General features: G+C 42.9%; 1 pseudogene across 1 annotated transcript; it reads right to left on the reverse strand.

The window, feature by feature from the left end:
* Nucleotides 1-20,183: 20,183 nt before the first annotated feature.
* LOC310731598 (general transcription factor II-I repeat domain-containing protein 2B pseudogene) lies at nt 20,184-22,146 on the reverse strand (annotated as a pseudogene). The gene is made up of 2 exons: nt 20,368-22,146; nt 20,184-20,204 (listed from the first exon to the last, which is right to left on the reverse strand). The product of its transcript is annotated as a general transcription factor II-I repeat domain-containing protein 2B pseudogene (transcript).
* Nucleotides 22,147-27,619: the final 5,473 nt, after the last annotated feature.

Genomic DNA, 27,619 nt, shown 5'->3' on the forward strand with positions numbered 1-27,619 from the left:
CCCTCTCGATGTGGAGGAGCAGCGGATCTACTCCGAGCTCCTCCCGAGTGACTAAGCTTCTCACCCTATCTCTAAGGGATCGCCCAGCCACCCTGCGGAGGAAGCACATTTCGGCCGCCTGTATCCGGGATCTTGTCCTTTCGGTCATGACCCAGAGCTCATGACCATAGGTGAGAGTAGGAACGTAGATTGACCGGTAAATCGAAAGTTTCGCCTTGCGGCTCAGCTCCTTCTTCACCACGACAGACCGGTACATCGACCGCATTACTGCAGAAGCTGCACCGATCCGTCTGTCAATCTCCCGTTCCACCCTTCCCTCACTCGTGAACAAAACCCCAAGATACTTAAACTCCTCCACTTGCGGCAGGAACTCCCCACCAACCTGAAGTGGGCAAGCCACCCTTTTCCGACTGAGGACCATGGCCTCGGATTTGGAGGTGCTGATTCTCATCCCAGCCGCTTCACACTCGGCTGCAAACCGTCCCAGTGCATGCTGAAGGTCCTGGTCTGATGAAGCCAACACGACAACATCATCTGCAAAGAGCAAAGACGAAATCGTGTAAAAATAAAAAATGAACAGAAATAAAAATTATGAACAGAACCGGTGACAAAGGGCAGCCCTGCCGGAGTCCAACATGCACCGGGAACAAGTCTGACTTACTGCCGGCAATGCGAACCAAGCTCCTGCTTCGGTCATACAGGGACCGGACAGCCCTTAGTAAAGGGCCCCCGACCCCATACTCCCGGAGCACCCTCCACAGGCCGCCGCGAGGGACACAGTCGAATGCCTTTTCCAAATCCACAAAGCACATGTGGACTGGTTGGGCAAACTCCCATGAACCCTCCAGCACCCTGTAGAGGGTATAGAGCTGGTCCAGTGTTCCACGGCCTGGACGAAAACCACATTGTTCCTCCTGAATCCGAGGTTCTACTATCGGCCGTATTCTCCTCTCCAGTACCCTGGCATAGACTTTCCCAGGTAGGCTGAGAAGTGTGATCCCCCTATAGTTGGAACACACCCTCCGGTCCCCCTTCTTAAAAAGAGGGACCACCACCCCGGTCTGCCATTCCAGAGGCACTGTCCCCGACCGCCACGCGATGCTGCAGAGGCGTGTCAGCCAAGACAGCCCCACAACATCCAGAGACTTGAGGTACTCAGGGCGGATCTCATCCACCCCCGGTGCCCTGCCACCGAGGAGTTTCTTTACTACCTCGGTGACTTCAGCTTGGGTGATGGACGAGTCCGCCTCTGAGCCCTCAGCCTCTGCTTCCTCAATGGAAGACGTGACGGCGGGATTGAGGAGATCCTCGAAGTATTCCTTCCACCGTCCAACGACATCCCCAGTTGAGGTCAACAGCTCCCCACCTCTACTGTAAACAACATTGGTGGGGCACTGCTTTCCCCTCCTGAGGCGCCGGACGGTTTGCCAGAATCTCTTCGAGGCCAGCCGATAGTCCTTCTCCATGGCCTCACCGAGCTCCTCCCAGGCCCGAGTTTTTGCCTCGATAACCACCCGGGCTGCAGTTCGCTTGGCCTGCCGGTACCCGTCAGCTGCCTCAGGAGTCCCACAAGCCAACCAGGCCAGGTAGGACTCCTTCTTCAGCTTGACGGCATCCCTTACTTCCGGTTTCCACCACCGGGTTCGGGGATTGCCGCCTCGACAGGCACCGGAGACCTTACTGCCACAGCTCCGAGCGGCCGCTTCGACAATGGAGGTGGAGAACATGGTCCACTCGGACTCAATATCTCCGGCCTCCCTCGGGATCTGGTCAAAGCTCCGCCGGAGGTGGGAGTTGAAGATCTCTCTGACAGGAGGCTCGGCCAAACGTTCCCAGCAGACCCTCACAGTACGCTTGGGTCTGCCGAGTCTGTCCAGCTTCCTCCCCCGCCATCGGATCCAACTCACCACCAGGTGGTGATCAGTTGACAGCTCTGCCCCTCTCTTTACCCGAGTGTCCAAGACATACGGCCGCAGGTCAGATGAAACGACCACAAAGTCGATCATCGACCTGCGGCCTAGGGTGTCCTGGTGCCACGTGTACTGATGGACACCCTTATGCTTGAACATGGTGTTCGTTATGGACAAACTGTAACTAGCACAGAAGTCCAATAACTGAACACCGCTCGGGTTCAGATCAGGGGGGCCGTTCCTCCCAATCACGCCCCTCCAGGTGTCACTGTCGCTGCCCACGTGTGCATTGAAGTCTCCTAGTAGAACGACGGAGTCCCCAGTCGGAGCACTGTCCAGCACCCCTCCCGGAGACCCCAAGAAGGCCGGGTACTCTATACTGCCGTTTGGCCCGTAGGCACACACGACAGTGAGAGACCTATCCCCGACCCGTAGGCGCAGGGAAACGACCCTCTCGTTCACCGGGGTAAACTCCAACACATGGCGGCTGAGCTGGGGGGCTATAAGCAAACCCACACCAGCCCGACGCCTTTCACCATGGGCAGCTCCAGAGTTGTAAAGAGTCCATCCTCTCTCGAGGAGTGTGGTTCCAGAGCCCAGGCCGTGCGTAGAGGTGATCCCGACGATCTCTAGTCGGAACCTCTCAACCTCACGCACAATCTCAGGCTCCTTCCCCGCCAGCGAGGTGACATTCCACGTCCCTAGAGCTAGCTTCCGTGTCCAGGGATCGGGTTGTCGAGGCCTCCACCTTCGACTGCTGCCCGATCCTCTTAGCACCGGCCCCTTACGGTCCCTCCTGCAGGTGGTGAGCCCACTGGAAGGCGGCCCCACGTCGCTCCTTCGGGCTGAGCCCGGCCGGACCCTGTGGGGGAAGGCCCGGCCACCAGGCGCTCGCATACGAGCCCCAACCCCGGGCCTGGCTCCAGGGTGGGGCCCCGGCTGCGCCATACCGGGCGACGTCACGGTCCCTGATGTAGTATCTCTCATAAGGGGTTTTGAACCTCTCCTCTCCTTGAACTGCCACCTTAACGTGGTGGAGGGGTTTGAGTACTCGAATGACCCTAGGAGCTATGTTGTCCGGGGCTATATGCCCCTGGTAGGGTCTCCCAAGGCAAACAGGTCCTGGGCGACGGGTCAGACTAAGAGCGGTTCAAAACCCCCCTTATATATATATATATATATATATATATATATATATATATATATATATATATATATATATATATATATATATATATATATATATATATGTGTGTGTGTGTGTGTGTGTGTGTGTGTGTGTGTGTGTGTGTGTGTGTGTGTGTGTGTGTATACAGGTATATCTTTATTCCTCTACCATTTTGTGATTTCAGTTCAGTTCGTTACTTCTCTCTGATTCATTCTGTGTCATTGTCAGAAAAGATATACGGTGTAAGTGCAACAGATATACTGGTGTGACAGGGTTCACCTTCGTTAAAAGCCTGTGCTGACTGTCATGATCAGAGCCAAGTCTATGTGACCTCTGCATGCTTTGGAAAAAACAGTCCACCACCCATATGATATATGAACTGAACTGTGTTTTATAAATCTTGGTATGTAAGCTCAGTCATATCTAAAGCATAGCCATTTAACCCTGACAGGCAATTGATATTTGGTTGGCATTGAAACATATGGAAGAATGATGAATATAAGGTGGCGCATGAGACGCAACAAAGAGTATGAACATGCAGAAATGGAAACGTGGCACAGGAAATCTTGCTAAGCAGCAAAACATGACAAGAAGCTGCGCTACTCATTGACCTTACAGCCCTCTGACCCTAAGGTGTTAACACTTAGCCAGATAGGATCAGTAGACACTTTTCTTTGTGTAAGACCCATGCTGTGTGTGTGTGTGTGTGTGTGTGTGTGTGTGTGTGTGTGTGTGTGTGTGTGTGTGTGTGTGTGTGTGTGTGTGAGGAAGTGACCTTCATCTGGTACGTGTCAGCCATCTAATAAATGGCTGCCACTGTTTTTTCTGATGAAATTTTAAGTGACACTAGACATGTTCTGAGGTGGAAATGAGAGACATGATGTGCATAGTGTAAATGAAAGATTCACACTGTGTAAATCAGCATTCAACATAAATGTACGCTGATCAGATACAAAGCATCTGACAGGTCGAGTAAATAGCATTGATTATGGCTTTACTGTCAAGGGGTGGGGATAAACACAGAACAGGCATAAGATTATGACCACTGACAGGTGAAGTGAATACCACTGATTATCTCTTTATCATGGCACCTGTTATTGGGTTGGATATATTAGGCAAAACGTTGATGTGTTAGAAGCAGAAAAAATGGGCAACTATAGGGATTTGAGTGAGTTTTACAAGGGCCAAATTGTCACGAAGCAAAAATAGAATGGTTTAAGGAGTTTGAGGTGTTGACTTGGCCTTTAAATTCCCCAAATCTCAATCTAATCAAGCATTTGTGCGATGTGATGGAAAAACATGTCTGATCCACAAAGGCCCCACCTCGCAAATTACAGGATTTTACAGGATCTGCTGCTAAAAACTTGGTGCACAGCACACCTCCAGGGGTCGGACTTCACTTTACTGTTCGGTGTATTAGGTAGCAAGTGAACAGTCAATTCTTCAGGTTTTGGAAACTGGAGAAAAAGGCCAACACAAGAATTTGAATGAGTTTGACAAGGGCCTAATTGTGACTAGACGACTGGGTCAGAATATATCCAAAACAACAGATTTTGTGGGGTGTTCCTTGCATACCTACCAAAATTGGTAAAAGTAAAGACAATTATTGATGTATATGTGAAGTAAAGGTTACCTTTCTGGTCTGATCCTATAGAAGTGTTACTATAGCACACATAGTACACTTGCTCTGATACTGGTTCTGGGGATAAATACAAAAAGTTCACTTATTTAAATTATAGTTTTATAATTCGTAAATTCTGTAAAGTTGCTCTGAGACAATGTCCATTGTGAAAAGCGATATAGAAATAAACTTAAGTTGAATTGGAATTGAAAACATAGCTAAAATAGTTAATGCTGGCAATGATAGAAAGGAGTCAGAACATACAGTGCATTTGAAGGGCTTCTTTGCTCCAAACCGGTCAGATGTTTGCCAACCTCTGTCTAAAACCAAAACTCTCTACACAATGGGCTTGTAAACAATTAAAACAAACCATGCAGCAATAGAAGTAGGTGGCCTGTTCTGATAAATTGTGTGCATAGCTGGGTGCGTGTGCCCAGTACCTCTCCAGTTGTTGTTTTTTCACACCATATGTTAAGCAAGAATGGACAAATGCCACTGATAGAAAAAATTTACTGTACTTGTATATCAATGTAGTGATGTCTGCCTACAAAAATCGAGCGTGTTATAATTATGCTGGCTCTGCCCTACAGGGTGATAGTTTGGTGAGTTAAAAACAAATGTATACTTCAAATTCATTACATTATTTTTATCTCAAGATCTGCTATTGACACATGTTTCTGATTTCCATTTTCTCCTCAAACATACCATATCTCAAAGCTTGCCAAATAACTTTTCTTGACATTTTAAATACAATAGTTTATATGATGCTACTGAGTCCACTGGGTGAGATTCTTGAGAAGGAAAGAGCACAACAGTACACTAAATCTATAACATTTGAGTGCTTCAGTAGGACATGTGCCCTGAAAGCCTTAAACCTTAGGGTATAAATGAAGCTGTGGTTCAGTAAGTTCATACATGCAGCATTTACCTTACAGTAGTGCTCCTTACTTGCATGCTACCTTATCTAGTGCTACATTAAAGCCAGTGTAAATCGAATTCAAGCAAAGCTTACTTTAACTTCAGTAACAGCTAAGCATAAAATGAGTAAACTATAAACAGGAACAACAGAGTACATTGTTTTCTGGTAAACAATTGTTCGAAACTAAGCATTTACTTGAAAGCATTTGGTCTGTACACACTGCTCCCATTTTGCAGCATTAAAAGAAGCAAGATGATGATGTAACTGGATGCTATTTCCCTCTTTAGGATTCTGGAATTTCTATTTGCATCTCATTTGTAAAACATAGATGTGTAATGTAGTAATACTCTCTGTATCTGTATATAATCAGTGCTCCAAATATTCATACATGTGTTGGAAATTGACACAAAGAAAGCATGGTTAAACAGACAGAGATGGAGTCAGAGTTAGAATTGTTTGCATTGTCAGTATGTTCTATAAATTCATATTTGGCACTAATAAGTTGGTCATTAAAAACTGGTCATTCATATTTGGTCTCAAATAGAGATGTAAGGTGGGCTGGGTTTATAAGCCCACTTATTCTTTCAGTTAATATTTGCCCATGATCTTTGAATATTCATATTCATATCTTTACTTTTTCTGAGCGCTTCCTATCTGACCACCCACTCATACCCACCAGTTTCACCAGGCAAACCACTTGACTTCATTAAACTAAATATGCATTCTGCATTCGACACACACACACACACACATGTGAAAAGAAGGAAGATATGTTAAGTCTATGTTTTACTATGTGTTTTGTGAAAGTTCACAAATTATGCGTAATTTGGATAAACTTTTACACACTGTAATTGCCTTCACACTTAAATTAACAGCAATGATATACATGGGTATGCTTGCTCATTAGGACCTCATGGGGAACTTAACATTGAGGCCAGGCATTTTTAGCATTTGTCAGCATATTAAATTCTTCTAAAAGTTATAGCATGAACTAGGATAATGGCAAAAATTCCCCCATTCCAACACCATGCCTGCTCCTGTCATTAAATCTGAAATACAACTAGGTTGAGTGACAGTATCACCTTCATTGTGGATGTTCTAGACAAACTACTTTCTCCAGCATTAACAGGTCAAGTGTTGCATTTGTGTGAACGATCAGAAAAGTCTGCACTATAGGGTCAGTTTTCTAGACTCCAGAGATGGGGGATCACCCCCAGGTAAGGCTCCAGTATTTATGGCCAAGCTTCCATCTGGTATTGGAATGTCAGACTTCTCTATTTCCAAGGGCGGTAAATCCCACACCATAATTACGGTGTCATCAGCTCAAGCTTAAAGGTAAAATTACCACCTTTGCTGGGGCCTGAGTGGTGTGTGCTTAAGGGTTTTGAAACACATTGTTGAGGCTACAGTATGTGTCCTGCACAATAACTACAGTATGTGTTCTTGTAGCCTGTTGCTGCTAAAAAAAAATGAACAAGAAATTATTGAAATAGCTTTATACATTTTTTTTTTTCAGAACCATCTATTGTACTGACCATATTAATCTTAATGCTGTATAAGTACAGTTTAGAAAGCAAAAGTATAAAATATAATAAAGAAAAAAAATACATTTTTATAATAGGAGATGCATTTGCACAATTCATAGAAAAAAAAGAAAAGCTCGCTACACTTATTATTCCAAACACAACCTTTATATAAAGTCTTTCAAAGATGTTAAACTATAATACTGCATTTTCTGGCCTTGGTGGTTTTCTAGCTCTCTCATGTAAAGAGTTTTACATCACTAAACATTACCATTACACTTTTTGGCACCCAAGACTCCATTTTATTTGTTTATGACAAAACTAGTTTAATTAAAGCAAAAATAGTAAAATTAATTTATAAACAGCTTCCAGTTACATCAGTTATATTTTGTCCTTTTATTTCTTTAAACAGCATATTTAACTGCTGAAATCAAACTATTTATAATTTTCCAGGAATTGCTTTCATTTTGGTAACAGATGGATCCTGATCCTATATAAGGGGACAATAACAATTTAGAGGAGCTAATTCAGCTACTGGAATATTTTGGGAATGAAAGCGGAGAACCTGGAGGAAATCCTTGTGAATACAGGGAGAACATGCAAAACTCTGCACAGACAGTAACTTAAGCTCAGGACCTACAACTGTACCAGTATGTAATCAGATAATGGTGAAAGATTAGATCAGATCAGATTAATAGTGAAAAAGATAATATTTGGTAATATTTAAAAGTGAACAGAACGGGAATGCCTCTTCTTCAAAGATAGAAACACAACTAAAACATCAGTACTGGACTGTTCAAAATCAAATACACTATGGCGTGTTTTGCGCAAATGTTAAATATTGTATCACTAAAAATAAGGGTAATAATGCATGTTTACGTTTTCCTTTTCTCACCTGTGATTAGTATTGTTGTAGATAAAGTAATTTTATAGCCCTGTATGAAGGTTCCCCCTGCTGGTCGCTTACACTTGTGACATCACTGTGAATGGCGTATATTTCTCTTCATGATAATAAAAAGTAATAGGTTTTTCAAGTGTCAAAAGTTGGCATGGTTCCACATATTTATGATTTCATTCTATTAAAAAACAAACAAAACAACAAAACAACCCCCCCACCGGAAAATCTTACTCTGTAATCTGCTTAACTACAGCAGTTTTATTTGCGAAGTTTTAGTTCAGTGAATCTTATAGTACAACGAGAAAAAATAGAAACAATGCGTAGGTATACTGGGAGTGTAATTAGATATAAATACTGTGTAATTAGAAACATAAAGCTGGTGCCAGTTTATTAAAACATTTTCCAAATGCATTTTTCCTTTTACTTCTTATGTATGGCATGGCCTAGTTTGGGCATCTTTGCTCTTGAATTTGAAAAACACTGACAAAAACATCACTGAAAACAAGGGCTACAATGAGGGGCAAAAAAGATTTTAAAAAGATCTGTCACTGACATGAAAAAGGATTACATTTCAAATTTAACACAGAAGCTTTTTTACACAGAAGCTCTGAAAAATATAATACATGACTAAGTATAAATTCAAATGAATGTCACAGTAAGCTAATTGTTAGAAAAGACATTGTAGGCTGACTTGTTAAAAATATCATCATAATTAAAAAAATTATGAGTACAACGTGTTTTGTCATTATTCACTATAATTTTAATCCTGCGTTTCTTCTAAATGAAAAAAATATTATTTTACCTATGAGATATTTACTCTTTTCTAATGATTTTGCACACTGCATATCAAAGAAAAGATAATAACTCTGCTTCGAGTTCAGGAACTCGAGCTGGATCAACAACAATTTGGGAACGTGCTTGTAATCTAACCAACCGAACCACGCAATGCCACCAGTGGGGTGACGTCATGACCAGGAAGCTATAAGAACACATGCGGTGGAAACGGTGCAAGCTTCCGTTTGGTCAGGAAGTGCTTTGTGTGTGTCTGTTCTACAGGAAAATGTAAGGTGTGGTAAAATTGTAAAAGAACGGATAGCAAGCAATCTTTCCGGCTGTGCATGTCGTTAGCTTGGGAGCGGAGAATGCTTCAACAAAACCTCTCTCTATTGACACTCAGGGTTAAGAAGCTCACCCACGATAGATCTAAAAAACTTATTTTCACATATCCAACCTTCCTTTACACAGGAAGTTCCTAAGGTTTGCATTTGGGGCCGAAGCTTACCAATATCAGGTCCTTCCGTTCGGCCTTGCACTTTCAACTTCACAAAGTGTGTGGCTGCATCTCTGGCTCCTCTGAGACTCCGGGGCATCTGCATACTGAACTTCATAGATGACTGGTTGATATTAGCTCAATCAGAGCACCTGGTGACCCGGCATCAAGATGTCATTCTCGCCCATATGACGGAATTGGGGTTAAGACTGAATGCTGAAAAGGGTTAGGGTTAGGGTTAACTGCGCTCTCTCTCCTCCGTGGGCCTAAGCATAGCTGCTTTCACTGAGAGCACTATAAATCCTGGGGCCACTGAATGAAGGAGCAGACGCCCTTTCAAGGCAAAAGAAGTGTGGGATCGAAAAGACGTCGAAAGTGTCAAAAGACGTCGCAGTGTTCTCTCTTGTTCTCTCTTACTCACCAGCTGGACGCCATCATACAGGCGTGGCCGAGGCGGCCTTTAAGGCCTTGTCCTCTTGGGTATCTCTCCAAGACATTTACAACACTGCGGCCTGGTCCACTGCATCCTTCATCAGGTCCTACAGCCTTGACCTTAGTGCCACAGGCAGTTCAAATTGGTCAGTGTGGTGATATTGTACACTCATTCCCAAAGCATTGTTGACGCAGCTAAAGTTCCTGATAGGGAATGTCTCTAGGTTACGTATGTAACCCTGGTTCCCTGAGGGAAGGAGACGCTGTGTCTCCATGACACACTTCCTGCATCCCTGCAAGCCCTTCCTTCACTCTTGAAGCACCACGCCAGTGATGTTGCGACATACCATTGGACAGATTACACACATGATTCAGATCCTGTTCATGCAGAAGCGTTTTCAAATCATTGTTGACACAGGATCTTGTTCCCTCAGGAAATCAGAGTTACATGCCTAGAGACTAGATACTGAAATACATTTTGAATTTGTCACCTGTAGCTCTTTCTAAACTTTCTTTCAGCTTCTTCCAATAGGGGTCGCCACAGCGGATCATCTGTATTCATGATCGGCATGTTCGATTTGGCACTTGTTTTTACGCTGAATGCCCTTCCTAACGCAACCCTCCCCATTTATCCGGGCTTGGGACCGGCACTAAGAGTGGACTGGCTTGTACAACCCTAATGGCTGGGGTCGGTTCCCTGACCAGGAATCAAACCCGGGCCGCAGCGGTGAGAGCGCCGCATCCTAACCACTAGACCACCAGGGAACCTACCTGTAGTTCTTTCGAATTTGCTTGAATATTGTCAAAAGTTTTAATTTGCTGGGTGTAAGAGATTATATGACCTTACAGCTTGGCATTCTGGATTTCTGGTTGTTATTATTATTATTATTCAGCCACACAACAGGAAACCGTATTGTATATGGCATTGAAATTAGCTAAGTTGTTGAACTGAGCTGAGGGCCTTTTTAGATGGTTTGTCAGTGTCAGTGACCTTTCTCTGCTAGGGTTGGTGATCCACCACCCATATGACAGATGGGTTGTCACAAAGTCAGTATACAGCACTCCCTTGTATTGCAAATGTTTATGACAGAATGTCAATAAATGCATTAAAAAAGGCAAGCGTACCTTATTAAAGCCACTTAGTGTATATTTCACTGGAAATATAAAAAGTTTACACACTTTTCAGGTATGAGTTTGTCTGCATGCAAGACTTCCTGTTTCTCTGCTTGCTCAAAATGCCAGCAAACAATGCTCGGAAAAGCAAGCCAGCTCTGTGTCTAGACACCAGTCTAACAATGCTCACCCTGGCATGGTTAATGTAACTCCAGAGAGTGATAAATACTGGCATGAGCTGCTCAAGCTGACAGAAGGAATGGGCGCTAGACATCTGATTGTGCACACAAACAGGAAGTGGGAAGACTGGGCCAAGGCAAAACCATTCCCAACTCAGCATGACCAAGAGGATCATCACTCATTTCATTAAAGAATGATTTATCTTCATATACATGCATTGTTTTAGCCCCAAGCTCTCCTAAGTCTTCCAACACTGATTACATTATATTTTTATTACATCACAGAGGGCTAACGATTTCGGCAGCAGGTCTGTTGTGGCCATGATGCAGTACAAAATATGACCAGAAGGAGTCAGAATGAGACAGTGTTTTTCTCTGTGTTTTTATGAGGAAGATGTCTGTGGGAATTTTGTATGACTAACACCAATATCTGTGGTATTAGTTGAATACTCTAACCTTATTCTGCTCCAAAAACGCTTAATTAGCGTGATCCAGTGTAGTTGTCTAATTCAGATCAAGTTATTATGTTTGTTGGTTTGTGTGTCGTTTATTAGTGTACTGGTGGGCATAGGCAAGATATTGCAGTGAGAATGAATTAGCCATAGCTTTTTTTCACACTGCCACGCACAATAAATGATAACTGATATATTTTTGGAAGTAACCCTTTTTATACTGAAGATCTTAATACAAAAATGTTAAATACAGTATTACAGAAGAGACATTCTGTGCAGTGTTTTGATTGATGCATTGACTTAAGAAATAGCCATTCATAGATTTCTAAAGCTGGGAAAGTGATTTTTTGAATATGTTATTATCATAGAATAGGCTGTATATAGTATATTGTAAATGATAACTGCAATAATGTACAAGCATTCAATTGGGTTTTTTTTTAATAATCAATATGTTTTCCGTTCTGCCTATTTGAAATTCAAAGGCAATTAAGATATTTTTTACTTCTAAAATATACCAATCCAAGGAAATTCAACTAAAACCTATGTTTCAGTACTGTTCTCAAAAAGAAAATTTTGATGCTGTTCCCTTTCAAGAACTCGAGCTGCGTCGAAACAATTTGGCAACGCCTCGCTGAATCACACGTGAAATCCGGTGTGAAAATCGGCGGGCGACGTTGCCTAAACCAGGAGCTATATAATGGCTGAGCGATGGTAGCGACATTAGCTTCTGATTGTTCAGGTAAGTGATTTTTGTGTAAATCTGTGCAGCCATGAGCTTTAAATGCAAGCAGAATCATCACTGTGTGTTCCTTCTTGCCCCGCTGGGGTTAAGACTGAATACAGGGAAGAGTGTGTTTTCTCCATTTCAGAGAATCACCTTCTTGGGCATAGTGTGGGACTCAACCATGTGCAGGCACAATTGTCTTCCTCCCAGATTGCAGCCATCCTCACAGCAGTCGGGACAGTAAGAGAAGGCCAACCACTCACTGTGAAGCTGTTCCAGAGGCTGCTAGGTCTCATGGCACCAACATCCAACGTGATTGCACTTGGCCTCCTCCATATTAAACCCTTTAAGTGGTGGCTCAGAGAGAGAGGGTTCTCCCGAGGGGACAACCCACTCCGCACTATCAAGGTCTCAAGGCGATCTCTTTGAACCTTAGATATATAGAGAGAACTTACGTTCCTGTCACAGGGCCCAGTCCTGAAAGCTTCTTGTCGTCGCATAACGCTGAATATGGACGCATCCCTCACGAGGTCTGTGGAACAAGCTACATTGTTCATGGCACATAAACTGCCTGGAGATGATGGCTGTGCTTATAGCACTCAAACACTTCTTCGGAGACCTGAGGGATCGCTACGTGCTGGTCTGTATGGACAACACGTCGGTGGTTTCATACATCAACCACCGGGAACCAATCTCTGGTGCGGCAGATCCTCCTATGGTCCTAGGGGAAACTCCTCTTACTAAGAGCAGTTTACATCCCAGGTCAGTTGAATTAGAGAGCAGATGCCCTTTCGAGGCAAGGGCTGAGGCCCGGCGAATGGAGGCTCCACACTGAGGTGGTGGAGCAGATATGGCAGAGATATTACAGAGCCCAGGTGGATCTGTTTGCAACTCGGGAGACTTTACTCTGTTCCCTCTGGTTCTCTCTTTCTCACCCAGCACTGGGGCTGGACGCCATGGTGCAGAGGTGGCCAAGGCGTTCTGGAGAGAATCTGCCAGGAAGCAGTATGTCTCCTCCAGCTGACACCTAGTTGGCCGGTCAGACCGTGGTTTACAGACCTGCTGTCCCTCCTCAACAGACCTCCTTGGGAAATTCCTTCCAGGAGGGATCTCCTTTTGCAGGCACGGGGAACCCTAGTTCACCCACGGCCAGAGTTATGGAAGCTATGGCTATGTCCCCTGGCACAGTTTCTAGCAGTTGGTCTCTCTACTAAGGTAGTTGAGACCATCCTCCATTCCAGAGCTCCCTCCACGAGGAGGTCGTATGCCACTAGATGGCTGCTGTTCACCACGTGGTGTGGGCACCACCAGTTAGACCCAGTCAACTGCCCAGTTGGTTTAGTGCTGGAGTTCTTGCAGGAACAGTTTGCCACAGGGTTGGCCCCATCCACCCTGAAGGTTTACGTGTCTGCTATCATAGCTTATTGCACCCGATGTTCCCGAGGTGGCCCTTAGGTACCTGTCAGTAAAGAGCGCCTTTTTTTTGGCAATATCCTCCCTTAAGAAGGTCGGGGACCTACAGACTCTGTCTGTGGCCCTGTCTCTCCTGGAGTTTACCCCTGGCATGCCCTCCTCCTTCCTAGCCCCAGACCAGGAAAAGCAAAATTGACTGTGTCCAGTGGGAGCACTGGATACATATCTCCACAGGACGAGTCCATGGAGAAAGTGGAAGCAGCTGTTTGTCTGCTATGACCCTCACAGCAAAGGTTTTTCTGCCAATAAGCAGACTTTTAGCAGATGGACCGTGGATGCTATTACCACATGTAAGAGTCCTCTGGTTTTCCCAATCCTTTCCGAGTCAAGGCTCATTTAACCCGGAGTATGGCGGCCTGGTCTGTAGGGGTTCCCTTACAGGACATATGCAACGCTGCGGGCTGGTCCACCCCTTTGAACTTTGTCAGGTTTTTGTCAACCTCGACATCAGAGCCACTCCTGGCTCCTCTGTCCTGCAGGCTGTTGGTGCTCGGACACACTAGGCAGGGTCTGGTCACTATGGACACTCGTTCCCAAAGTGTTTCAACGCAGCTCGAGTTCCAGAAAGGGAACGTCATTAGGTTACATATGTAACCCTAGTTCCCTGATTGAACCGGACGCTGCGTCAACAGGCCATACTCCCTGCATCCCTGAGGTGCTTACCTTCAATTAAATTCAATTCCTTTTTATTTGTATAGCGCTTTTAACAATGAACATTTTCTCAAAGCAGCTTTACACAGATAATGTGGTGATAAAAAATGAATATGTTCTTTATAAGTGTAAGTTTGTCCCTGATGAGCAAGCCAGTGGCGACTGTGGCTAAGAAAAACTCCCCGAGATGGCATAAGGAAGAAACCTTGAGAGGAACCAGACTCAAGAGGGAACCCATTTTCATCTGGGTTGCACTGAATGTCCATTTATTGCAATGTTGCGGGGTACAGTGATGTGATCAAAAGCAAACTGTAGTCATGAGTCAATGTAGCAGACTGTTGACATTAATTACAGTCCCAATCCATCCTCAAAGCTCCGTTGGAACCACCCAAACCACCTTCTCTCTTTTCAAAAGCTAATATTGCTACCATCGCTCAGCCATTTTGTAGCTTCCTGGTTTATGTGAAGTCGCCCGCTGATGACAATTCCCTCAGGGAACTAGGGTTACATACATAACCTAGTGACGATGTGTACTATCTATGTTGTTACACTCAGCTCTTAAAACCCACAGCTTGATAAATATCTGATTAGCTGGATCAGATGATAGTCATTTACTCCAACAGCACTGGTGTAACAAATATATTACCGGTGCAGCAATGGTGTGTTTTTGTTCAACTTTTAAATTTCTGCTGTACATTGAGAAAAATGTACTGACACAAAGCAGCTAGACAGAAATACAGATGTAGATTTCTATACATGATGAGCAAGCCAGAGGTGACAATGGCCAAAAAATCTCTCAAAACAGCAGGAAGAAGAAACCATGACAGGAACCAGACTCATAGGGGAACTCTTAGAAATGGCATAAGATTGTAAGTATATGAATCATTACTCTTCTACATCTGTATATTGTTGACAATTTTAAGTGTGTTTAAAGGATGCTTGGTGTTAGCATATTGTCAATTCGCACCATGGGACAGTGTACAAGCAGTAGTACCAAGGTAAAATTATCCACTGAAGCAAAAGTGAAACCTATGCCTAATCAGTTTTGGGAAGTGTAGAACTTCAGAAGTAAGAAATGCAGAAGCTTCAAATAGTAATAGAGTATAATGATGAATCAGCGAGTTTGTCGATTGAGAGAAGCCATAGTGTCAGGATGAGACAGTGATGTTTTAGCAACAGGGACATGTTGATTGACATATATTAAATATATGTATATACTAATATAGAAAATATTGTTGATTCTAAATAAAGTGTTCATAAAAATCTAAAAAATACTGATGGAAATATAATGGAAAAGAAATACTACAGTACTGTCCAAAAGTATTTTCAAAGAAATTGTGGTATTTGTACCATTCACTGGAGACATTTGTTGTAGTATTTTTAATGTAGGTTTTGGGGGTTATCACTTATTTGGGGGCTATTTTCCTAATATTTACATCTAGATTTATTAAACAACATGGTGCCTTTAGTTGCCTAAAACACTTACATGAGCAGAAGCTTTAATTGGAGTTATCAGGTAAAATATATTGGTATAAGCATATCCTTATATTGATATACATAAGCATATCCCTTGCTTTCAATAACTCATTAGCCCACTGTCTACAGGCTTGCTCTGTAGTTTCTTTTAGTTCTTATTTGTTTTGTGGTTTTTCTGCAGGATGTAAAATGCATGCTCAATTGTGGTATGGTGGGGTGATTGATGGCTATTATAAAACCTTCCAGTGAATTCATTCCCCTGATTAAGTCCTTTGTTGCATTGCTAGAGTTTTAAGTGATTGTTTTGTTGCTTGATGAAGTTTTTCCTGATTACATTAGATGTATTTCTCACTGTTGTCAGTCCATACAAAAAAAAAAAAAGACTAGAATGGCTGTTACAGTAGTTTTGCAGATGACTGTAAATTCCATTTTATAACACAAAATGCCATATTTTTTTTATGACCTGCTGTGCAATGGATTAGACATTTGACTATTGATCAAATGACTATTTGAATGTGTAACTGTTGCTCTTTGAATCTAAACAGTAGGAACAGGTTCCAATGCCATCTTAAAGCAGCACATGGCCTACATATGTCAGTGGTATGATTCCCATTGCAGTGTAATGAAACTGATGATCTCCTGGATTAGTGTTATTCAAACACCAAAGTATTCATTCATCTTCACTGTTTTGTTGTGGTCAGTGTTTTCTGAGAGCAGGAGGTGCTCTAGGTATTCCTAGTAGGGTGGAATTACAACCTGAGTATTAAGCAAATTAACCAAGCACATTTACACACATTCATACTCCTACATACAAGTTAGTTTTACCAATTTACCTACCAGCATGTTCCTGAAAGCTGTGCGAAAACAGAAACCCATGGGAAGAACATACAAAACTTCCAAAATAGGGACCCCTGAGCACCAACTGCGTATTGCTTTAACACACACCATATAGTCAAAAGTATATTGACTCCCCACCTAATCGTTGGTTATCCAGCATATCAGTCACACCCATATAAATGTGGTGCTGTCAAGAGAAGACAAGCAAGTTCAGAATTTTTTTTTTGTATTTATATTCCATTTCTGTGCACAGTACATCTCAACCAGCCACAACATGTTAGACCACGCAAAACTCACAGAGCACGGCTGCTTAGTGCTGAAGACAGACAATCAATTACAAAGTTTTACTCCTATTCACGAGAATGACTTAATTTCATTAATTTCCTCATCAAAATCATCCACCTGCATTCTCGATCCCTTGCCTACAAGTTTCTTTAAACAGATCATTCCAGAGGTAATTGAACCTGTTTTAAAAATAATAAACTCTTCCATTAGCACTGGTTTTGTACCAAAATCCTTCAAACTGGCAGTTATCCACCCCCTAATTAAGAAACCTGACCTTGACCCATGTCAGCTGTCCAACTACAGACCAATATCAAATCTCCCCTTCATAGCCAAAATTTTGGAAAAGGTTGTAGCACAGCATTTATGCTCACACCTACTTATGAATAATATTTTTGAAATGTATCAGTCAGGATTTCGGCCTCATCATAGCACAGAGACGGCGCTAGTTAAGGTGGTAAATGACCTGTTATTGGCCTCTGATCAGGGTTTTGTCTCCTTACTTGTTTTGCTCGACCTTAGTGCAGCTTTTGACACCATTGATCACACTATACTACTTGCTAGACTTGAGAACGTTGTTGGAATAAAGGGAACGGCTCTCTCTTGGCTCAGGTCTTATTTGACTGATCGCTATCAGTTTGTTGATGTTAATGGTGAGTTCTCCACACTCTCTGAGGTAAAGTTTGGTGTTCCTCAAGGATCTGTCTTAGGCCCTCTGCTTTTCTCTTTATATATGCTGCCTCTTGGAGAAATTATTCATAAACATGGTATTAGATTCCATTGCTATGCTGATGATACACAGCTATATATTTCAGCAAAGCCAGATGAGAGAGATCAGCTTAACAATGTTAAAAAATGTGTAAAGGACATTAGACAGTGGATGCTCGATAACTTTCTTCTGCTAAACTCAGATAAGACGGAAGTACTTTTACTAGGACCACATGCAGCTAGAAGCAAACTTTCCGATTACCTAACATCTCTGGATGGTGTTTCTGTTTCAGCGTGTACGGCTGTCAAAGACCTTGGTGTGATTATTGACTCGAGTCTTTCCTTTGAGGCTCACGTGAATAATATTACCAGGATCGCCTTCTTTCACCTTAGAAATATTGCTAAAATTAGAAATATGATGTCGTTACAGGATGCAGAAAAACTAGTTCATGCTTTTGTTACTTCTAGATTAGACTACTGTAACGCTTTACTGTCTGGGTGTGCGAGTAGGTGCATAAATAAGCTTCAGTTAGTTCAGAATGCAGCAGTAAGAGTCCTCACTAGATCTAGGAAATATGACCACATCACCCCTGTATTAATCAGTCTACACTGGCTCCCAATCAAATCTCGCATTGATTATAAAATTTTACTACTGACATATAAAGCACTTAATGGTCTCGCACCACCGTATCTGAGTGAACTTCTGTACTAGTATGATCCTCCACGCCTACTTAGATCAAAAGGTGCAGGCTATCTGTTGATTCCTCCAATAATGAAGATTACAGCAGGGGGCAGATCTTTCTCTTATAAAGCCCCGCAGTTATGGAACAGCCTTCCTATCAGTGTTCGGGACTCAGACACAGTCTCAGTGTTCAAGTCGAGGTTGAAAACATATTTATTCAGTCAAGCCTTTAATCAGTAGATTTTTTCTCAGGTAAAGGCTCAGATCTGGAGGGAACATTGATATAGAGTGTTTGGTGAACTGGGATATTTGTACGCTGTCGTCCCCTCACATTCACGTGTTCACTCAGGTTTGTTGATGGTGGTGTGGTGGGCCGTCTCTTATCCCAGAGATCCCTCATGTCTGTGTTGCCTTCTGGTTCTCCCTTTTAGTTATGCTGCTATAGCGAGTCTTGCCGGAGTCCAAACTGCACAGTGACTTTAACTCTCATGCAACAATAGGTACACTTAATAATCCATATCCTTCTCTTCCTGTCACCCTCTTCTCTCTCTCTCTCTCTCTCTCTCTCTCTCTCTCTCTCTCTCTCTCTCTCTCTCTCTCTCTCTCTCTCGGTCGAGTTAAACATGCTCCTGAGGCTCCAGTGACCACTGTTCCTGCCCCTCTCCCCCCCGTGGATCTTCCCACTTCATCCAGGCCTGCCTGGATTGGATGTCAACAGTCTCCTACACTGATGTCAACAGTCTCCTACACTGACTCAGAAATACACTTCGCTTTTGATCATCATCACTGCACCCCGCAACATTGTATACCCGCCACAAATGGACATTCGGTGTAACCCAGATGAGGATGGGTTCCCTCTTGAGTCTGGTTCCTCTCAAGGTTTCTTCCTTATGCCATCTCGGGGAGTTTTTCCTTGCCACAGTCGCCAGTCGCCACTGGCTTGCTCATCAGGGACAAACTTACTCATAAAGAACATATTCATTTTTAATCACCGCATTATCTGTGTAAAGCTGCTTTGAGACAATGTTCATTGTTAAAAGCGCTATACAAATAAAAATGAATTGAATTGAATTGTCTACTGTGTCAAAATTCCCTATGCTTTTTTGAGTCACTCAATACAGATTTTCAAACTGCATTTAGAAGCAACATTAGCATAAAACCTCTGCATTGGGAGCTTCATTATATGGCTTTTAATAGCTGAACAGCTGCACACAAGCCTGGGATCACTATGCATAATGTCAAATGTCAGCTGGTATAATGTAAAGCAGGGGTATCAAACTCATTTTCACCGAGGGCCACATGAGCATAATGGCTGTCCTCAACGGGCCAGATGTAACTTATAAATGTAACTAAATGTAATCGAATGTAATGTAAAATAAATGTAACTACTCCTTAATGTTAAATAACTCATTATTTATTATAACTTATTCAAGTGACAATTACAATTGCATAGAAAACATATGTTAGCTTGTTGCTCTAACATAAATCCTTTTAAATTTTGTCAGCTTATGAAAACCCACATAACTCCATTAATGAAGGATCAAACTGTCCAAGTGAATAAAGAAAAATAACATAAAACTGAGCTGCACAGAACATGTATGACACATGTAGCATTTTACAAAAAAAGGCTGCACACAGCCTTGCATCCAACTGATGGTTTGATGACAACAATTTGTCTGCATACACACATAAGACCTGCAAACATTAAATAATTACAACAGCAGCTACACATAAATAATATGTAATCAACTAAAAATACCAAAATAAAGGTTGACTCAGTTCACAACTATATTGGTCAAGTTTTTCGGTCAGTCTTTGATGAGGAGATGCTGCCTGTCCTTGAACACACCAAGTGGATTCTCTGTCTACTGTTGATTGATCATGTTCTGAAAATGATAAACACAAAACAAAATGCAAGCACAATTATTAAATTGCATACAGTTTAACTGTTCTTCTTCTTGGTTGAATTACATTTTATTATATTTTAATTAAGTTTTAAAAAAAATGCTTACCTGTGTGTTTTCTGACCAGATGTCTGACACCGTTTACCGTTGCCAGTGTGTCAATGTCTGGTTTTAGGTCCTGTGCTGAGGCAATGCGTAGAACAGCATGGAGGTTGTCATCCGTGAGGCGTGATCTGTGCTTGTTTTTGTTCAGATTCATTATGGAAAAAAAGTGTTCGCACAGATAGGTGCTCCCAAACATGGACAGAACACGGGCAGCATGAAGTCGAAGCTGTGGCATTAAACCAGGGGGCAGCAGAAGGTAAAAGTCCTGGATTGCAGCATCCTGGAACTTTGCTCTCAGGCCACTGTCGCTTTGAAGCTCAATTAGCTCCATCTGAAGGTGTTGGGGTGCAGTGCAGACATCGGTGGTGAAAGGATTGGCAAAGATGTCAAAGCCAGACTGTTGTGCTCTAAAGTCAGAGAAGCGCCGATCAAACTCAGTCTTTAACCAGCTCAGTTTGGTAGCAAACTGAGCACATGAAAAAGTCTCGGGAAATGAGGCTGACATGCTTTGACAAACAGGAAAGTGGACAAGATTGTCCTGTTTCACTTGCCACATCCATAAGTCCAATTTACGCTGGAAAGCCGTGATCGTGTCGGACATCTGCGTGATGACTTGTTTGCGTCCCTGCAGCTTCTGATTCAGCTGGGCGAGATGGTCGGTTATGTCACACAACACAGCAAAGTCACACATCCACTTTGGATCTGATAGTTCAGACATGAGTTTTCCTTTACTCTGCATAAAAAGAGCAATGTCTTCCCTGAGCTCAAAAAATCGCTTGAGGACTTTGCTCCTACTCAGCCACGGCACTTCTGTATGGTACAGCACATCCCCGTGTTCCGAGCCCATCTCCAGCAAAAACTGCTGGAACTGACGGTGATTCAGGCCACGCGCCCGAATGAAGTTAACTGTTTTCATGACTGTGGTCACAATGTCCTCCATCCCCAGCACCTTCCCACACAAAGCTTCTTGATGGATAATGCAATGATACGTTATCAGAGGCGTGTGACGGTTCATTTTTTGCATTTTCCCCTTCATTTGTCCAACCAAGCCCACTTTTCCTCCACACATTGCCGGTGCACCGTCTGTAGTTAATCCTACCAAGTTTTCCCACTGCAATGCATTTTTACTTACGGACTTCTCCACCACATCAAAAATGTCCTGTCCCGTCGTGGTCCCATGCATTGCAGCCACATCCAACAGCTCCTCAGTGATAGAGAGGTCCGACTTTACGCCTCTAATAAAAATTGATAAATGCGCTGTGTCCGTGTTATCTGTGCTTTCATCAACAGCTAATGAAAAAGCTGTGTAGCTGCGTGTCTCCTCGGCCAACTGTGTTGTAAGATTTTCTGCTAGGTCCTTCACTCGGTTGGCGATGGTGTTTCTTGATAAACTGACATTTTTAAAAGTCTGTAACTGGTCGGGACACACCTGCTCACAGACCTTCAGCATGCACTGCTTCAAAAACGCTCCCTCTGAAAAAGACTTGGAAGCGTGGGCGATTTCTTCAGCCACAATGAAGCTAGCTTTCACTGCGGCCTCGTTTTTGGCTGTGGATTTCATGAACAAACTCTGCTGCGACCGCAGTTTGCCTTTTAATTCTTGGGCAATTTGTTGCTTTTCTTGAAGGCTAGCTTTAGCGTACTTAGCTTCGTGTTTGGTGTCAAAATGTCGACGCAAATTGTACTCTTTGACAACCGACACCGCCTCGTAACACAAAAGACATACCGGTCTTTCTCCTTGAAGCACAAACAAGTATTCGCCTTCCCATCTTTCTTGAAACAGTCTTCCGTCTGCATCAACTTTTCTCTTTCTGGACATTTTGGGATCATTATTTATATCTCAATTTCACTCGTTGGCATGGACACTGCCGCGGCTAGCGTAGTCGAAAGGCGTTGTGGGGAAATGTAGTTTTTGGTCAAAGCACGCTCTTAATTTATTTTTTGCTATTTATTTTTAGACACTCAAAACTTTTAAGCTCTCGCGGGCCACATAAAATGACATGGCGGGCCACATCTGGCCCGCGGGCCTTGAGTTTGACACATGTGATGTAAAGCTTGTTCTCTGGTGTAAAACATATCATATGGAGTTATGAAAACTCCTTAATACAGGCAGCCTGATAGACAAATCTGGGACCCTTAGTTTCAATAAAAGGTAATATTAATGTTACTGCAAACAAGGACATTTAAGATGATTGTAATAATTTGTAGCAACAATTTGTTATCCAGGTATCTCAGTTTAAAATCCAGATCTGTGCACCACCTAACAAGGTGTTTGGAACAGAAAAAAATTACATGTTACCTGACAAGAGTTAACAACCTATTTCTTTAGAAAGAAAAATAAAAATCATCGCTTTAAAATATCAAAATATCGTTTTGATTTCCTGCATCCTTTACTTTCCGTTGGCTCCGTCTCGTGTATTTTTGCTTTCGGAAGAGCGTGTGGAGGACATTCCCACCAGAACTACGAACACACACTACATTACCCACATTAAGGTACGTAATTTCTCTGCTATGGCAAACATCCAGTTCATTCAGTGTGTGAAGTGTGACATGTTTAGTCAGTCTCTCTCCGTTGTTAGCGATAATTTTATCTGTAAGAAGTGTAAGCTAGTTTGCTCTTTGACGGAAAAGATCTTAGCATTAGAGGAGCGCATCCAGAGTCTAGAGAGAAGTAGTGGGTGCGAGAGCAGTCCAGGTTCTGCAGGGGAAAGTCTGGATCCCCCAGGTGTAGTTAATATTCCCCCCGACTCCGGCATTAGAGCCCTCGCAGCGGGGCGAATGGGTGACGACTCGGCGGCATACTCGCAAAGCCAAAGCTAACGCTAAGGCTCGCCCATGGGAGCACCATTCCTCTCCGCTTCACGTGTCCAACAGGTTTGCTCTCCTCAGTGAAGCACCCGCTGAGAAACCTGAAAGAGCTCTGGTTTTAGGAGACTCCATTCTGAGGCACGTGAAATTAGCTAGACCTTTATGGGCACCAGCAGCACAGGTAATGTGTATACCGGGAGCCAGGGCGCCGAACATAGCAGGTCAGTTTAGATTCTTAGGAAAGCACAGGTTCTCTAAGATAGTTTTTAACATAGGAGCTAATGATATACGCCTTTGACAGTCAGAGGTAACTAAGAGTAATATTATAGAGGTGTGTAAATTAGCGAAGGCAATGTCCGTTGCAGTAACATGCTTTGGCCCCATCCCAATGCGACGTGGCAATGTAGCCTACAGCAGGTTATGGTCGCTGAACTGCTGGATGTCCGAGTGGTGCTCCAAAAACAATGTAAGCTTCATTAATAATTAGAGCATTTTTGAGGGCAAGGCTGGCCTGTTAGGGCGGGACGGTGTCCATCCCACTCGGGAAGGTGCTGCTCTCATTTCTTGTAGTATAGGTCATAGTCTCAGAACAGCACTAGTTAACAAGTGACTGTCTAGAGCCAAGGCCAGGGAGCAGACAGACAGGCTAAACCGACCGTCTGCTAGCTGCACAGAGTCGTCACTCAGGATCCACCAAATTGAGACTGTGTTTGTCACCCGAGCGAAACCAAAATATAGGAATTCTCAGAAAGTCTGTTTTAGTAACCTGATTAACATTAAATTAAATAGGACTGAACGCACAGCCAGCACCTCTGATCTAAAGATAGGATTGCTGAATATTAGATCTCTCACGTCTAAATCGCTTACTATAAACGAAATTATTACCGACCAGGAGTTTAAAATAATGTGTTTAATAGAAACATGGATTAAACCGAATGAATATTTAGCATTAAATGAAGCGAGTCCTCCTGGGTATAGCTACATACACCAACCCCGTCTAAATGGCAGAGGAGGTGGAGTTGCAGCTATTTATAATAATAATCTAAGCGTCACACAAAAGACTAAACACAAATGTAAAACATATGAAGTTCTTTACACCAGCATAAAATATTCAGTGTCCGAAAGCAGGTCCAGTCAGTCAATTCCACTAATTATTATTTATAGACCCCCAGGGCCCTACTCTGATTTTCTCATAGAATTTGCAGGTTTCATCACAAATTTAGCTACTTCTCTAGACAAAGCATTAATTGTTGGTGATTTTAACATTCATTTTGATAATCAGGAAGACTCCTTTAGAGCAGCTGTTGTGTCCATTCTCGATTCAGTTGGAATTAATCAGAATGTTATAGGACCCACTCATAGTGGTGGACACACTCTCAATTTGTTGTTAACATTTGGATTAATAATAAAATACGTAGTCATAATTCCACAGTCTGAAGCTATTTCAGACCATTATCTCATCTCTTTTAAAATCTGCCTCAGTCATTGCATTACTACTTCACCACGTTATCGTGTTAAGCATACTTTCACGTCAGCAACAGCAGCGCGTTTAATTAACAATCTTCCAGAAATTATGATATTAGATAGATCTCCGTCTGACCCTGCAGAGCTCGACTGGGCCACTGAACACCTAGAATCAACATTACGTTATACCCTAGATGATGTAGCTCCCCTTAAGACCAAAATGATCAGGGAGAAAAAATTAGCACAGTGGTATAATGATCATACACGCACCTTAAAACAGACCACTAGAAAATTAGAACGTAAATGGCGTCAAACAAAATTAACAGTATTTCAAATAGCATGGAAGGAGAGCCTCCCAATTTATAGAAAATCTCTTAGTGCTGCTAGATCAGCATATTTCTCCACCCTCATAGAAAATAACAAGCATAATCCTAGATTTCTATTCAGCACGTTAGCAAAATTAACAGGGAATAAAAGCACTGCACTCACATGCACACCATCAATAGGTAGTAATGATTTCATGAACTTTTTTAATAATAAAATTGAAAACATCAGGCAAAAAATCCAGGCGGTTAATATAAATCCAAATTATTTTACAAGTAACCCTGTAGACAGCAGTGTAATTATAACAGACAATCAATTACAAAGTTTTACTCCTATTCACGAGAATGACTTAATTTAATTAATTTCCTCATCAAAATCATCAACCTGCATTCTCGATCCCTTGCCTACAAGTTTCTTTAAACAGATAATTCCAGAGGTAATTGAACCTGTTTTAAAAATAATAAACTCTTCCATTAGCACTGGTTTTGTACCAAAATCCTTCAAACTGGCAGTTATCCACCCCCTAATTAAGAAACCTGACCTTGACCCATGTCAGCTGTCAAACTACAGACCAATATCAAATCTCCCCTTCATTTCCAAAATTTTAGAAAAGGTTGTAGCACAGCAGTTATGCTCACACCTACTCATGAATAACATTTTTGAAATGTATTAGTCAGGATTTCGGCCTCATCATAGCACACAGACAGCACTAGTTAAGGTGGTAAATGACCTGTTATTGGCCTCTGATCAGGGTTTTGTCTTCTTACTGGTTTTGTGCAGCTTTTGACACCTTTGATCACACTCTACTACTTGCTAGACTTGAGAACGTTGTTGGAATAAAGGGAACAGCTCTCTCTTGGCTCAGGTCTTATTTGACTATCAGTTTGTTGATGTAAATGGTGAGTTCTCCACACTCTCTAAGGTAAAGTTTGGTGTTCCTCAAGGATCTGTCTTAGGCCCTCTGCTTTTCTCTTTATATATGCTGCTTCTTGGAGAAATTATTCATAAACATGGTATTAGATTCCATTGCAATGCTGATGATACACAGCTGTATATTTCAGCAAAGCCAGATGAGAGAGATCAGCTTAAAAATGTTGAAAAATGTGTAAAGGACATTAGACAGTGGATGCTCGATAACTTTCTTCTGCTAAACTCAGATAAGACGGAAGTACTTTTACTAGGACCACATGCAGCTAGAAGCAAACTTTCCGATTACGTAGCATCTCTGGATGGTTACATCTCTGGATACAACTTCTGTAGTATTATGATCTTCATGCCTACTCAGATCAAAAGGAGCAGGCTATTTGTTGGTACCTCAAATAATGAAGACTACAGCAAGGGGCAGATCTTTTTCTTACAAAGTCCCATAGTTATGGAACAACCTTCCAATTAGTGTTTGGGACTCAGACACAGTCTCAGAGTTCAAGTCGAGGCTAAAAACATATTTATTTAGTCGTCTTTTATCAGTAGATTTTTCTTAGGTAAAGGACCAGATACAGGGAGTGGTAGCTCAGTGGTTAAGGTGCTGGGTTACTGTTTAGAAGGTTGGGGGTTCAAACCCTGGTATCTCCAAGCTGCCACTCTTCGGCTCTTTAACAAAGCCCTTAACCCTCTATGCTCCAGGGGCACCGTATCATGTCTGACCCCATCTTCTGAGCAAGCTGGGATATGTGAAGAACTAATTTCACTGTGCTGTAATGTATATGTGACAAATAAAGGCTATTCTTCTTCTATAGATATTTTGGGTTAATGGATATGGACTTTTCGGCAAACTGGGATATTTGTATGCTGTCGTCCCATCACTCTCACACATTTACTCGGGTTTGATGATTTTCTGTATTGTTTAAAGATTAATAATCACACTCTTGATGTCACCCAAATGGGTTTCCCTATTGAGTCTGGTTCCTCTCAAGGCCTCAGCCTTAGGGTACCTCGGGGCCAAGTGGTGACCTACACACCATGTAGTGAGAGGGGCCACAGCCACCTCCTACACAGCTCAGGGTGGGGGGTAAAGCAAAGAGTCCCCTGCATTAAGGAGAGATGGTCCCTCCTGGGTGGAATCTCCCAGGAAGGGCGTTCGAGGAGGTTTTCCAGGTCGGTGAAACATGACCGCCAGGTGCTCAGATCGAGCTAATATCAACCAGTTGTTGATGTAGTTTAGTATGCGGATGCCCTGGAGTTTTAGAGGAGCCAGAGCCACATCCACACACTGTGAAGGTGCGGGTTGAGAGTGCAAGAGAACCCTGGACTCCCTGTCGAACAAAGGAACCACCTCGATGGCTCGCTTGCTCAAGGAATTTTCTACTTCTTGTTCCATAACCACAGCCTGCTCGGGCCCCACCAGAGTGGGACACACCCCATTGACCCGGGGTGGACCAGACCTGAACTGAATCATATAACCTCTCTCTACAGTGTGCAGGACCCACTGAGACACATCCGGCAGGTGTTTCCAGGCTGCCAGATAGTCTCAAGGTAATCAGTCTCTCTAGACTGACCCCTGGTGTGCCTACAGCGGGGGCTATGCAATAGCGCGTCTCTAGGGGTCAACGTCTCTAGAATGACCTCTGGTGTGTCTAGAGCCAGGGATATGCTCTGGCACAGCTCTAGGTGCCTCCTGAGAGGTGGCGAGCACCCCATCTACTAAATTTTTGGGCAGAGTGCCCTGAAGCATTTTTTGTTGCAGGGTTAATGAGCCA

Source organism: Silurus aristotelis (genome assembly GCF_946808225.1).
Source record: "Silurus aristotelis genome assembly, chromosome: 9".
NCBI classification, from domain to species: domain Eukaryota; kingdom Metazoa; phylum Chordata; class Actinopteri; order Siluriformes; family Siluridae; genus Silurus; species Silurus aristotelis.